Source organism: Dermochelys coriacea, chromosome 2 (genome assembly GCF_009764565.3).
Source record: "Dermochelys coriacea isolate rDerCor1 chromosome 2, rDerCor1.pri.v4, whole genome shotgun sequence".
Lineage (NCBI taxonomy): Eukaryota > Metazoa > Chordata > Testudines > Dermochelyidae > Dermochelys > Dermochelys coriacea.
Window position 1 is genome coordinate 36609031 of NC_050069.1, and position 13597 is coordinate 36622627.

Here is a 13597-nt window from a genome sequence, read left to right on the forward strand (position 1 = left end):
TACTAGTTGTTTCAGTTAGGTTAGCTCCCAGAACTCTCAGAGTTTCCTGAGTCCTAATGTTGCACTGGCAAGTTACTTTTGATGAGCTGGGTCAGCAGGGTTAAGTAGGTTGGTAATTTATCATCTCCTATGCATTGCAAGTTTTTGTTATTACTGCTCCCAGGAGACCACAGCATTGCTTATCTAGGCCTTTGTTACATTTCAGATGGATTTGCATAACTCTCTCTTTGGAGTCCTTCCAGGCCAGAACGTACACTGGCTACAACTGAACTGATTCAAACTGCCTATGCTGAGATTTAACATTGACTAAATAACTTCTCACACTTTACTTGTATTGATAAATATGCACTAGCTTCTAATTAAATACTGTATTAATTTTTAAATGTTTGTGAGTGTATTAAGATATTACATTAACTCAATTCATCTTATTTTAAAGAATTTACCATGCTTTACTGTGGTACCACATCCTGTCTGCTGCTGATTTATCTGTTCATGAAGTTCATCATGACTATATGCAGAGCATATATGCCCTTGATCTTTAAAATTTTCAGCTGTGGATAGTCGGCTTGATGACTATTTGTAGTTTTTAAATTAAATTTTTATCTTTAACTAATTTTAAACAAGCTGTAGCCTAAAATATTTATTTGTATTGTTTAGCTGAATTTGGGAACATGAGCAGGAGTTTCAGTGCTGGAAACTACAGTCCTGAACAGACACTTTCTTGCACAAAAGTCTAATTAAAGCGAATGGTATTCCACTCAGGAGTAAGGACTCACACTAGAAGACCCTTTGGGAAAATCAAGGCCTGTATCAGTATGTTGACTATTGTTCTGCCTAGGAACTTCCAGTGTTTCATACACCATGCTAGGTAAGAGATTCGGAGAACTCCTTTTTTATTCAACTAAAATGGTTCTTTATTAAAGCAACTATTTAAACAGCTGGTCAACTGGAGTTTAACATTCCTACAGACTGACTTCCTTGTGCCTCCTTCAAATACTTCCTCCATGCTGCTCCCTCCAGGTTCCATGCAGCACTTATCTGAGCACTTATTAGATTGCAATGTAAGCTACTTCTAATATTGATACAGAAATAAAGATGGTTTTATTTTTGTATTTTAGGGATAACATGGAGATCACAATAAAATATGTAATGCTAATAACAAGGCTTCAGTAGCCACATTTGCTTATACTGCATGTCCAAATATGATTATGATATTATGTTCCATCTAAGCTGCCAAAGGAAATACTTTGTGAAAAGGTGGCTGAAGCATCGGACTGGGAGTCAAGAGTTTTGGGTACCATTTTCAGACTTGCTGTGTGAGCTTGAGTAAATCACTTAATCTCTCTGTCCCTCTAGAACAGAATGACAATAACGATAATACTAGACTGCCACAATCATTTGAAGATACATCTTACAATTCTTTGAAATTGGTTTTAACTACAGTAAATATATGCAGAGAACGTATAAGGTGCATGTTAAATATATGAATGGTTATACCATGTGCCATTTAAAAAATAAACATATACATAGGATGTATGCTGCTGGACATCAATCAGGGGAGGTGTACTGGGTGGTGGTGGTGGTGGAGTGTTAGTTGAGACATGCCAGATGAGACTGGTGGTGGGTGCATGTGCTTGGTGATGATGCTAGGTATGGCTGGTTGGGGACTGGGAAGAATGCTAGATGTGGAGAGTGGGAAGATTACTGTTTGGTGGGGCTGCTTAGAACTGGGTGCTGCTAGGATGTGTGCTTGTGAGCTGGATGGGGAGTAATAACCTAGACCCTTCTTTCTTCTCCCTCTACCCCAAACTATCCTAATCTCTTGGGGAATGTACCATTTAAGGATGGCATTTGATCAACTGTGGGGCTGAGTGCTTTTGAGCAGTGTGGGCCATGAAGCCCAGGCAGCTGCCCTTGAGAAAGTTCCACACCATCTTTAAACTCAGGATTTGAATATGGTACAGGGGCTATGGGAGAAGTGAAGATCTGCCGTAGAGGGCAGCAGTAGCTGAAAGGGGTTCTTCTCCTACCCTCCAGTTCTCTCATCCTAGGCCCTAGCAACCACTTCTAATTAGTAGGATAATTAAAAAAAATAGGAGTATGTTGATTTTGTACTCATTACCTTCCCCTCTTGATCTACTCTGAGGTCATGACCCCAGTGATGAGGACTGTTGACAGTGGGGCAATAAATGGATCTCCTTCTCATGGTGGATCAGTGTAGCATGCACACAATGCTGTATTCACAAAAAACATACTCAGACTAGTACCACTAATATTCTAATTTGAAAGACTGTCAGTCACAGGGCCACATTACTAACTTGCTTCAGTGGGGATTCTCTCTGAGTAACATCTGAATAACATTGGTCCTGGCCTATTGGTCTTGGGATACCCGAGTTCAATTCCCTGCTCCACCACAGGTTTTCTGTGTGACCTTGGAGCTCTCTGTGCTTGAGTTTCCTGTCAATAAAATGGGGATAATAGTGCTTCTCTATCAAACAGGGGTGCTGTGAGGATTAATATATTAAAGATTGCGAAGTGCTCATTTAATTCAGTGATGGGGGGGTATATAAGTACCTAAAATAGATACATATCCTTCAGGATATGAAATCTTTCTAAACTTGCAAGAAAGCTGTCAAGATTCCTTCCCCACTCTGAACTCTGGGGTACAGATGTGGGGCCCCGCATGAAAGACCCCTTAGCTTATTTCTACCATCTTAGGTTAAAACTTCCCCAAGGCACAAAGTCTTTGCCCTTGGATTAGGTAAAACGCTGCCACCACCAAGTGTTATAGACAAAGAACAGGGAAAGGACCACTTGGAGTTCCTATTTCCCCAAAATATCCCCCCCCCAGCCCTAACACCCCCTTTCCTGGGGAGGCTTGAGAATAAATAAGATGAGCACAAACCCCTTGTGAGAACATTCCTATAATGGAGAAGCAGTGCACATGGAGGAACAATAGCAATAATGTTAAAAGGCAACACTTTTAAATCTGTTTTTAACAAGAACATTAAAAAAGGCGGCACTGAAATTAAGAGTGAATGAAAATATTGACTGTAGACAGGAGTTGGTAATGAAAAGAATAATACTTGGAAAAAACTGAACACACACACACACACACACACACACACAAAGTAGCAGGCCCAGACATTATGAATCCAGAGTTTTAAGATATTCACTAATGAACTTAATGAACCATTGGCAAATGTCTTTGAAAACTTACAGAGAGTCAAGGTGATACTAGAGGACTGGAAAAAAATAATGTTGGACCAATCTTTAAAAAGATACTAACTGATAAGTCTTACTTGAGTCTCTAGTTAAACTATTACAAATATTCAGAGAAATAATCTTCACGGATGAAGGAACTGTTGGATTTTGAGCAGGACCAGCTCTAGGCACCAGCAAAGCAACCACATGCTTGGGGCGGCACATTTCCAGGGGCGGCACATCCATAGGCGCCAACTTTACCCGGAACCGGTGGGTGCTCGCGACCCCCCACCCCTGGCCTTGCCCCAACTCCCCCCCTTTCCTGTCCCCATTCCAACACCTTCCCCAAATCCCCGGGCCCGCCTCCTCCCCTGAGCATGCCGCATTTCGCCTTCTCCCCCCTCCCTCCCAGGCTTGCCATGCGAAACAGCTGTTTCATGCAGCAAGCCTGGGAGGGAGGGGGGAGATGTGGAGCGGTGGCATGCTCGGGGAGGAGGCAGAGCGGATGTGAGCTGGGGCGGGAGAGCGCATGGGGAGGACTGCAAGAAGTAACCCTCAGTGGGGGGCAGAGGAACTGCTCCCTGCCCCAGCTCACCTCTGTTCCTCCTCCATCTCCTCCCCTGAGCGCGCTGCTTCTCCGCTTCTCCCCCCTCCCTCCCAGGCTTGCCACATGAAACAGCTGTTTCACAGCAAGCCTGGGGCTGGGGGAGAAGCAGAGCAGCTGCAGCGCACTCAGGGAAGGAGGCGGAGGTGGAGGTGAGCTGGGGGGGCGGGGAGCTGCCAGTGGGAGCAAATCAACCACCAATTTTTCTCTGCGGGTGCTCCAGCCCCGGAGCACCCACAGAGTCAGTGCCTATGGCCCCATTTCAGGGGCAGCATTTCAGCCAAAAAGGAGGGGCAGCCAAAAACTTTTTTGCTTGAGGCGGCAAAAAACCTAGAGCTGGCCCTGATTCTGAGTATGGGTGGTTGAAAATTATCCATCAATATTTTTGATATAAAATTGGGTTTTTCACAAAATGAAAATTTGCATGTAAAGGGTTCACTTACCTTGAAAATATTTGATTATTTGTTTTCTTCATTTTTTGGAAGTTTTCAGACCAAAAATATCTGGTTTTATGTTTTTGATTTTTTGGGGGGGACAAAAAGTAGAAATTTTCCATAGGAAAGTTCTGTTTGCAACCAGGTTTAATTCTGAGAGCCTCAACTCTGAAGTTTGTCAGTGTATTGAGCTTGTTAAAATCTCCTATAATACTTTGTACTTACGCTAAGTTTGTCAAAACTTACTCAAAGATAAATTGTTGTAACCTTTGTTTTTTGAAAATGCAGAATTTGTCTTAAGCAAGTAGCACATTCTGTTGAGGTTTGCCAAATATGAATTGTATGCTTGGTACAGTTAGTGTAGATGTCTCTATGGCAGTGGTTATCAAACTTTTAAGGGTCATGTCCCAACCTTACCCGTACCTGCACCACCACCCCCTTCCCGAGCCGGGGCCAGGAGTGGGGCCACAGCTCTGGTGGAGGAAACACAGACAGAGGTAAGGGGCGGAAGCTGTGGCTGCAGCTGGGGGCGGGTAGCAGTACGGGAGCAGGGCTGGGGCCAGAAATGGAGCCGGGGCCAGAAATGGAGGCATGGCCAGGTGCCAAGGCTGGGGCAGGGCCAGGCACTGGGGCCGCCGCTGGGGCCACAGCACAGCTGGAAGCTGAGTGGGGCTAGGCAGTGCTCCCTCAATACCCAGACCCGCACCATGCCCCCTGAATGTTCCTCTGTGCCCCTCTAGTGGGGTGCGCCCCATAGTTTGGGGACCTCTGCTCTATGGTTTACTGACCTTTGGAATGTTGTATACAAAACCTCGATAAGAAAAGGTGTGTAAGGTCTATTGAATCTGTGGAATGTTCTACCTGTCACAAACAAGGGGAGCATAAATATGAGCAAAACTGAGCTCATAATTTGGAACCGAGTGAAGATGTAACCACTAAAAGACTGTTCTCCAGATTGGTAACATATTGACCTTTCTGTATTATGCTAATTTTACTTTTGCTAAATAAATTCACTAAGCCTGGTTATCTGACATCTTGACTCATTTAGTATTGAACCCTGATAGCTGAAAAGTTCATTGCCAGCGTGTAAAGAGTGTGTATCACCATGGTATCTGTGTGTTTTTACAATGCTTCAACTGAGTTACTAAAAAGCCAAATAGGAGCAACAAAACAATATGGTCCTGATTTTAAGGGGTGCTTCAAAGAGAGTTGTGTACACTACTATCCTGGAAAATTAGGTTCCATGTTGCCTGATGCCAACATCCCACATCTTTTAATCTGATCAGTGAAGTAGGAACTAGATTTACTTTAGTCAAACACAAAATACTGGGCTCAATACAGGGCTAATTTGATGAAATTAGTGGCCTGTGATATACAGGAGCAATGATGGTCCCCTCTGCCCTTAGAATATGAACCCAAGATGTCATTGTTTGATCAGTGGGAAGACCTATGGAAAAAGGTGACAGCTCTTTCTGAATATGACCAGGGTTCATGCTTAATTGTATTTCTGGATGATGCAAGTTTAAGAGGGCCAGGCCTAATAACAAAAAGGTCCTGTCTCTAGCATTTAGGTGGGCACTGCATTCTCACCTACCCACAACTTCTGAATAGAGAGCATGGGTCTAGCCAAATACTTATAAATTGTGGATGATCAATGAAAGATCCATATACGACTGAAAGTAACACAGTCTACAAGTAGATAGGATTCTTGTAAGGCCACAGACTGTGGACCATATGGAGAAAGGCCAAACAGATACTTGCAGCTGATGAGGAAGCTATAGATTTTGCCAGGCCCTCAAAGCAATTTTCCCTGCCCATTAGCAACACTTCCAAACTTTCCCATGCCAAGCTATGGCCAGCTGGCTTTCTATCAACTTCTAACTTCTGCTAGGCATTGAGAAAGCCTAGAAATAACAATGCCTAGGGTCAGAATAGGAGAAACAGAATTGGGTGTTATCAGCAAACAGATTACGCTGCAACCCATATTTTCTCAGTCGCCTTTGATGGATATTGTAGAGGTGATAGGACTAATCTATGCAGCACCTCACAGATGAAAATCCTTATGTGGAGGAACTAGCAGTTACCCAACATCACTCTCAAGGAACAATCAGAAAGAAATGTGCAGAATCATTCTGTAGCAATCTGTCCAGGTAGGTCATAAAATATCAGCAACACCTTATGATCAGTAGTGATGAAGGTAGCTGGAAGAGCAGTCTGAGAGCCCTTATTGGCAATTCAGTACTCTCCTACCTGAAGGCATTCAGCTTCTGTAGGAGCAAGCACTTAGAGAATAACAAAACTGTAAACAAACAGCATTAGATGATAAAGGACAAACGTACACAAAATATGATAATAAAAGGTACCATGTCAAGTTGGGTGGAGAGGAGATATGCATTGGGATAAGTGTTTTGCCTTGTTTTATTTAAAGTTTTTATTAATGATATTGCAAAAGAGGTAACTAGCACATAGAACACTCAGAACATACGTACTTGGGAGGTACTGCAAGTACAAATGAGGACATAAAAATAAGGGGAGCTAGAGAGATGAAATAAAGACAGAAGACAACAGAACTACTCATGAGATGCAAAAATTCATCCTGGGGAAAGAAATCTAACAGAGGTTCAGTGGGAGGCTGATACTTGGAAAGCAATAAAGCAGAAGGTAGCAAATTGGATATGAGCTTGCAATATAATATGTTGGCAAAAATTCAGTCTGAGTTTGGTCTGTATACACAGAGGCATTGTGTCAAGGACTTGTTAGGAATAGTTCTTTTATATAGTAGTGAGTTCTTTAATAAACTTAATGTTAAAATTATATAATACACAGGTTAAGGAAAGAGTGTCTGTACATTTGGATATAGTGCTTAAATTATTCAAAGTTCAAAGGTTGGCTTAAAAGTCATACAATATATACAGACAGTTCTGGGCAATTCAACATCAGAAAAACATCAACAATAAGCTTACAAATAGTTACTAAGAGCCTAGGAAGGGACTGATTTAGAATGAAAGACTAAACAATTCAAACTGTACAGCATAGCTAAATAATGACTACAAGTATGTGAAGGGTATAAGTACCAAGAGGAAGAAGAATTGTTTAGGTACAGCACAGTTTCATATGACCTATCGGGAAAACTTACAGTGCCTTGTTAGATAACTATTCCCTCCCCATTATTTCTTCCCTCTTCTTCCTCACACCCTCTGATTGGACAATCAGTCAGGGAAAGGAGAAGACAATAGGAATAGTTCTGCACAAACCCATATCCAATCTTCTAAATTTACCATCCCGGGGTGGGAAAGTTTTTGTTATCATCGTGACCAATGCTAGGATTGCCAACTTTCTAATCACACAAAAACGAACACCCTTGCCTGGTCCACTGCCCCACCCCTTTCTGAGGCCCTGCCCATGCCCTGCCCCTTCTCCAAGGCCCCACCCTCACTCACTCCCTTCTCCCTATCTCCCTCCCTCCCTCCCTCGCTCTTCCCCACCCTCACTCACTTTCATTAGACTGGGGAAGCGGGTTGGGATAAGAGGAGGTATGAGCTCTGGGCTGGAGGTGCAGGCTTTGCGGTGGGCTGGGGATGAGAGGTTTGCGGTGCAGGGGGGAGCTCCAGAATGGGGCAGAAAATTGGGATCTGGGGAGGTGAGGGCTCTGGCTTGGGGTAGGGCCAGGAATGAGTGGTTTGGGGTTAGGAGGGGGCTGTGGACTGCGTAGGGGTTGGGGGGATGAGGGCTCTGTCTGGGGGTGGTGCCGGAGATAAGGGTTTTGGTGTGCAGAAGAGGACTCTGGATTGGGGCAGGGGGTTGGGGTGCAGAAGGAAGTGTGGGGTCCCAGCGGTGCTTACCACAGTGCCTGCAGGTCCCGCCTGCCACAGCACCCATTGGCTGCGGTTCCCAGCCAATGGGAGCTGCAGGACTGGCACTGGGGCAGGGGCAGTGCATGGAGCCTCCCAACTCCTGGCCACCCCAGCGCATAGGGGATGCAGGAAGTTGTCAGCCACTTCCAGGATCCGCGTGGAACTAGGGCAGGCAGGAAGCCTGCCTTAGCTCTGGGCCCCCGCTGCACTGCTGACTGGACTTTTAACAGGCCGGTCAGCGGTGCCGACTGGAACAGCCAGGTCTCCTTTCGACTGAGCGTTCCATTTGAAAACCAGATGCCTGGCAACCCTAATCAATGACCCTTCTGTTGAATGGGAGGGCCTGAAAATGGTGCATAAGTGAATTAGGCCTTTTCACTATGTGGAATATTTAGTTGTCTTTATAGGCATTTCCCACCTAAAAATGCCAGTGAAAAAGAAAGATTAGATATTCCCTGAAAGACTCATAAAGCTTGTCCACATGGGGAATTGGCCCTGTTGTCATCCAATGGAGGAGCTGCATTAATGCAAATGCCTAATGTAGACAACTTACCCTGGCTTGACACCAGTGTGAATTCCACTTATGTACATTTCAGCTTGCTTTGTCTACACTTTGGGATGGCACTAAGCACCAATGTAGCCATGCCAATCAGTGGTTAAAATCTGGGCTAAATCCAACTTCAGACTTTGGGAAGTGGTACTCCACAAGAGGGAATTAATTTCATTGTTATGAAGCACTCAGATACTATGGGGATGGATGTGGTATAAAGACGTAGATGATATCACAATTTGATTAGATAGAAACAATTCATTTATTCAAAATAGATAAATTGAGGACTAAGAAAAAATTGAATCCTCCTATTGTAAACTTACTGCAACATCGCTATTACAAAATCATCGTAAATCTACTACAGGATCACTACGCTTTGTGGTGTCCTCTGATGTATTTAATTCAATTCACATCTGGCACTTTGGTTGACAATCTCAGTAAAAAGGCCAAGGATCAAAGTAGCCTGTTGACAAATATGTCCTTTCATGACTGAAGGTGGATCTTCAGAATATGTCTGAAGTAGGGGAGTATGAAGAAGCATAGCCCTGTGTTGTATTTGTTCTGTGGAGATAGTTTGACAGCACTGGAAACCTATCAAGATAGCACCTTCTAGGAGCACTGAAGTCACTTTAAAACTAAATATAGCAAAACATTTTAAATCAAATTCAGTCCTCTCTGCTTGCTTTGCCTTCATGGCTGTACATCCTAGATCTGCTCTACTTTAATGTTGCCCCCTGCCCTCTCCACTTAACCTACGATGTAGCCTTGACAATCTCAGACATCTCTGTGCCTTCTTCTATGATTGGAAAGCCCTTCTCCAACCTATTCATGAAGCCACCTGCCTTGCCACATTCAAATCCTTCCTGAGTACTCACATCTGCTACAAAGCCTATTGGGAGACACACACACACAGAACCATAAAGATTATGATGTGTACATGCTTTATTGAGTAGCGATATGATATTGTTATTGTCTCCTTGCCCCCTTTTCTCTCCTCTTGTTGAGCTGTTCACTCACTTGTTATGTCTTGGTGAATTAATCTTTTCAGGGCAGGGACTGTTTTCATGTGTATCTAACACAATTTTGGGATTCAAAAATAAACAATAACAAAAACATCTGAATGCATTAAACAAATGTTAAAGATTAGAATACAGAGTACATTAATTTATTCATCCCTAGAGTCGAAATTTGCCAATTCTACATCTACTAACAACAAAGAATGCATTAAATTTGACTGTAACACGAAGTTAAATTCAAATGACAATAGAAATTAGCTCTTTTATCAAATTATATTATGAATATACAGGATGTTTGACTCATAGCCACAAAAACGGTCATGAGATGAACTCAGCTTTTTAAACAAAGCCACATTCTGTAACAGTTTTTAGCCATTAAATATAAACAAAGACAACTTCAACATATAACTGGGAGGCATCAGAAGGCAATTTTATAGCGACACTAATATACCGCTATGTAACGACTTAAATTTGCCAACATGTTTTGGACACTAAAAGTTAGGTACTTGTAAGTGTGATGGCAATTTCAATAAATGCTGTATTGTTATTTCATAATTGTTGTTTCAGCCTTGGCATACCAATTTAAGAGACACTTAGCTGACAGTTTAAGCATGATACCCATTGAACTATGTTGGTATTGCTGGAAATTAATTTCCTACTCCCTTTATTTCAGGCAGTTTCTATATCATGATAGTGCTTTGCTATTTTAATAGTATCCATTGCTTCCTAGTTATACTAAAATTTACTTACAAGTACTTTACAGCATGTTTGGTGTTTTGTCATTAGGTCTTATAGTCTAAGGACCGGAAAATGACCCAGTGGATAAAATAGATGGCACTTATCTGTAAGTAAATTAAATTTGAAAAGTTTAACAATCTTAGGCCCTCATCCGACTCCATAAAGGGAAAAGCTGAGGAAAAGTCTGCCTGTCTGTCATTACTGTACTGTCTTTAATTGGTTTCTTTCACAACTCTAATAGTGAAATGAATTTGTTTATATTTGGGAATTATTTAAAATACCACCTGTTTCTCAGTCCAGGAAAATCAATGGAAGTCATGCTCCTACTTCAATGAGGCAACTCTGAAAATTTTACCCCTAGTTTTTGTTTATAACTACAGGATACAAAATAGCGACAAACTGATTTTAAAAAGTAGTGATGGAGATACTTCATATTAAAAATATTGTGCCACATAAATATCTCAACATGATATTTAGTCTGATCCTGTCTTACTTTGGATCCAGGCTATGGCATCTTCCAAGAGAACAATGTAGTATGAACTGAACATCCACCCTGAAATCATTTGATGCCTCTCATAGTAAAGGAGTCCTGACAGACTATCGCTAATCATATAGCACCTTATTTTCAGCTCTGAAATCCACACACATCTGCACATTTACATTACAAGAACATTATTGCATGTGCAAATCCTTGATTTGCTTGCACACCATGTCTAAGTAGACATGCATCTAGCCATGGGCAAACTGCACACCCAGTTAGAGGTTTCCCAGAATTGTGCAAGGGAGAGCTTCCATAAAGTGGCACCTTTGTAACCCCATCCTTTCCCACTCAGGTATGTGAGCTTGGGGAAGACAGAGACATCAGAAAGCACTGCAGTTTCTGCAAGCAGAAACTGAGCTGGCAGGAGCTGAGACAACTAACTGCAGCAGGGATCTTAGGATGCAGATGATATCACCAGTGTCTGACTGTTTTTACAGCTTTCACTCTGAATATGTTTTCCCCTTTGGTGATTGGGATGTTTGGTACAACAGCCTCCCAACTCCCACAGTCTCTTCATTAAACCTCGCTCCATGCTCCTCTCCTCCCCCATATTCTGTTTTTTCCTATCCCCTCCCTTCATTGTCCCAGCTCAATTCCACTGTTGTCCCTTTCTCAGTTCAGCTAATCCACTCCGAACAAACACCACCAAAAAAAGTTACAAACAAAACAACAAAAATTTGTGAGACCTGGAAATCATTCCATTGTTCACTCTGTTATATTCCTTCTCTCCTTCCCTTTGTCTGTAATTTCTATGTAGATTATGGTTTCAGAGTAGCAGACGTGTTAGTCTGTATTCACAAAAAGAAAAGGAGTATTTGTGGCATCTTAAAGACTAGCAAATTTATTTGAGCATAAGCTTTCGTGAGCTACAGCTCACTTCATCAGATGCATTCAGTGGAAAATACAGTGGGGAACTTTATATACACAGAGAACATGAAACAATGGGTGTTATCATACATACTGTAAGGAGCGTGATCACTTAAGATGAGCTATTACCAGCAGGAGGGTGGGTGGGAGGAAGAAAACCTTTTGTATTGATAATCAAGGTGGGCCATTTCCAGCAGTTGACAAGAATGTCTGAGGAACAGTGGGAGGTGGGGGGGGGAGGGGGAAATAACACGGGGAAATAGTTTTACTTTGTGCAATGACCCATCCACTCCCAGTCTCTATTCAAGACTAAGTTAATTGTATCCAGTTTGCAAATTAATTCCAATTCAGCAGTCTCTCGCTGGAGTCTGTTTTTGAAGTTTTTTTTGTTGAAGAATAGCCATTCTTAGGTCTGTAATCGAGTGACCAGAGAGACTGAAGTGTTCTCCGACTGGTTTTTGAATGTTATAATTCTTGACATCTGATCTGTGTCCATTATTCTTTTATGTAGAGACTGTCCAGTTTGACCAATGTACATGGCAGAGGGGCATTGTGGGCACATGATGGCATATATCACATTGGTAGATGTGCAGGTGAACGAGCCTCTGATAGTGTGGCTGATGTGATTAGGCCCTATGATGGAGTCCCCTGAATAGATATGTGGACAGAGTTGGCAACGGGCTTTGTTGCAAGGATGGGTTCCTGGGTTTGTGGTTCTGTTGTGTGGTGTGTGGTTGCTGGTGAGTATTTGCTTCAGATTGGGGGGCTGTCTGTAAGCAAGGACTGGCCTGTCTCCCAAGATCTGTGAGAGTGATGGGTCATCCTTCAGGATAGGTTGTAGATCCTTGATGATGCGTTGGAGAGGTTTTAGTTGGGGGCTGAAGGTGATGGCTAGTGGCGTTCTGTTATTTTCTTTGTTGGGCCTGTCCTGTAGTAGGCGACTTCTGGGTACTCTTCTGACTCTGTCAATCTGTTCTGTGGTGACCTAGAATCCTATTTTCCACGTCTCCGACTCAAGAAATATTTCCAACACACCTCTGAACAACATACTAACCCACAGAGAGCTTCCTACCAACACTACAAAAAAAAGGATTCTGGGTGGACTCCTCCTGAAGGTCGAAACAACAGACTGGCATTCTACATAGAGTGCTTCTGCCGACATGCACGGGCTGAAATTGTGGAAAAGCAGCATCACTTGCCCCATAACCTCAGCCACGCAGAACACAATGCCATCCACAGCCTCAGAAACAACTCTGACATCATAATCAAAAAGGCTGACAAAGAAGGTTCTGTCGACATCATGAATAGGTCGGAATATGAACAAGAGGCTGCTAGGCAGCTCTCCAACACCACTTTCTACAAGGCATTACCCTCTGATGCCACCGAGGGTTACGAAAAGAAACTACAGCATTTGCTCAAGAAACTCCCTGAAAAAGTACAAGAACAAATCCGCACAGACACACCCATGGAACCCCGACCTGGGGTATTCTATCTGCTACCCAAGATCCATAAACCTGGAAATCCTGGATGCCCCAGCATCTCAGGAATTGGCACCCTGACCGTAGGACTGTCTGGCTATGTAGACTCCCTCCTCAAGCCCTATGCTACCAGCACTCCCAGCTATCTTCGAGACACCGCTGACTTCCTGAGGAAACTACAATCCATCGGTGATCTTCTTGAAAACACCATCCTGGCCACTATGGATGTAGAAGCCCTCTACACCAACATTCCACACAAAGATGGACTACAAGCCGTTAGGAACAGTATTTGAGATAATGGTGGCTGAACT

General features: G+C 43.0%; 1 protein-coding gene across 24 annotated transcripts in view; it reads right to left on the minus strand.

The window, feature by feature from the left end:
• Window positions 1–13597, minus strand: part of RIMS2 (regulating synaptic membrane exocytosis 2) — a 786041-nt gene that overhangs the window by 67272 nt on the left and 705172 nt on the right. The window lies entirely within an intron of this gene.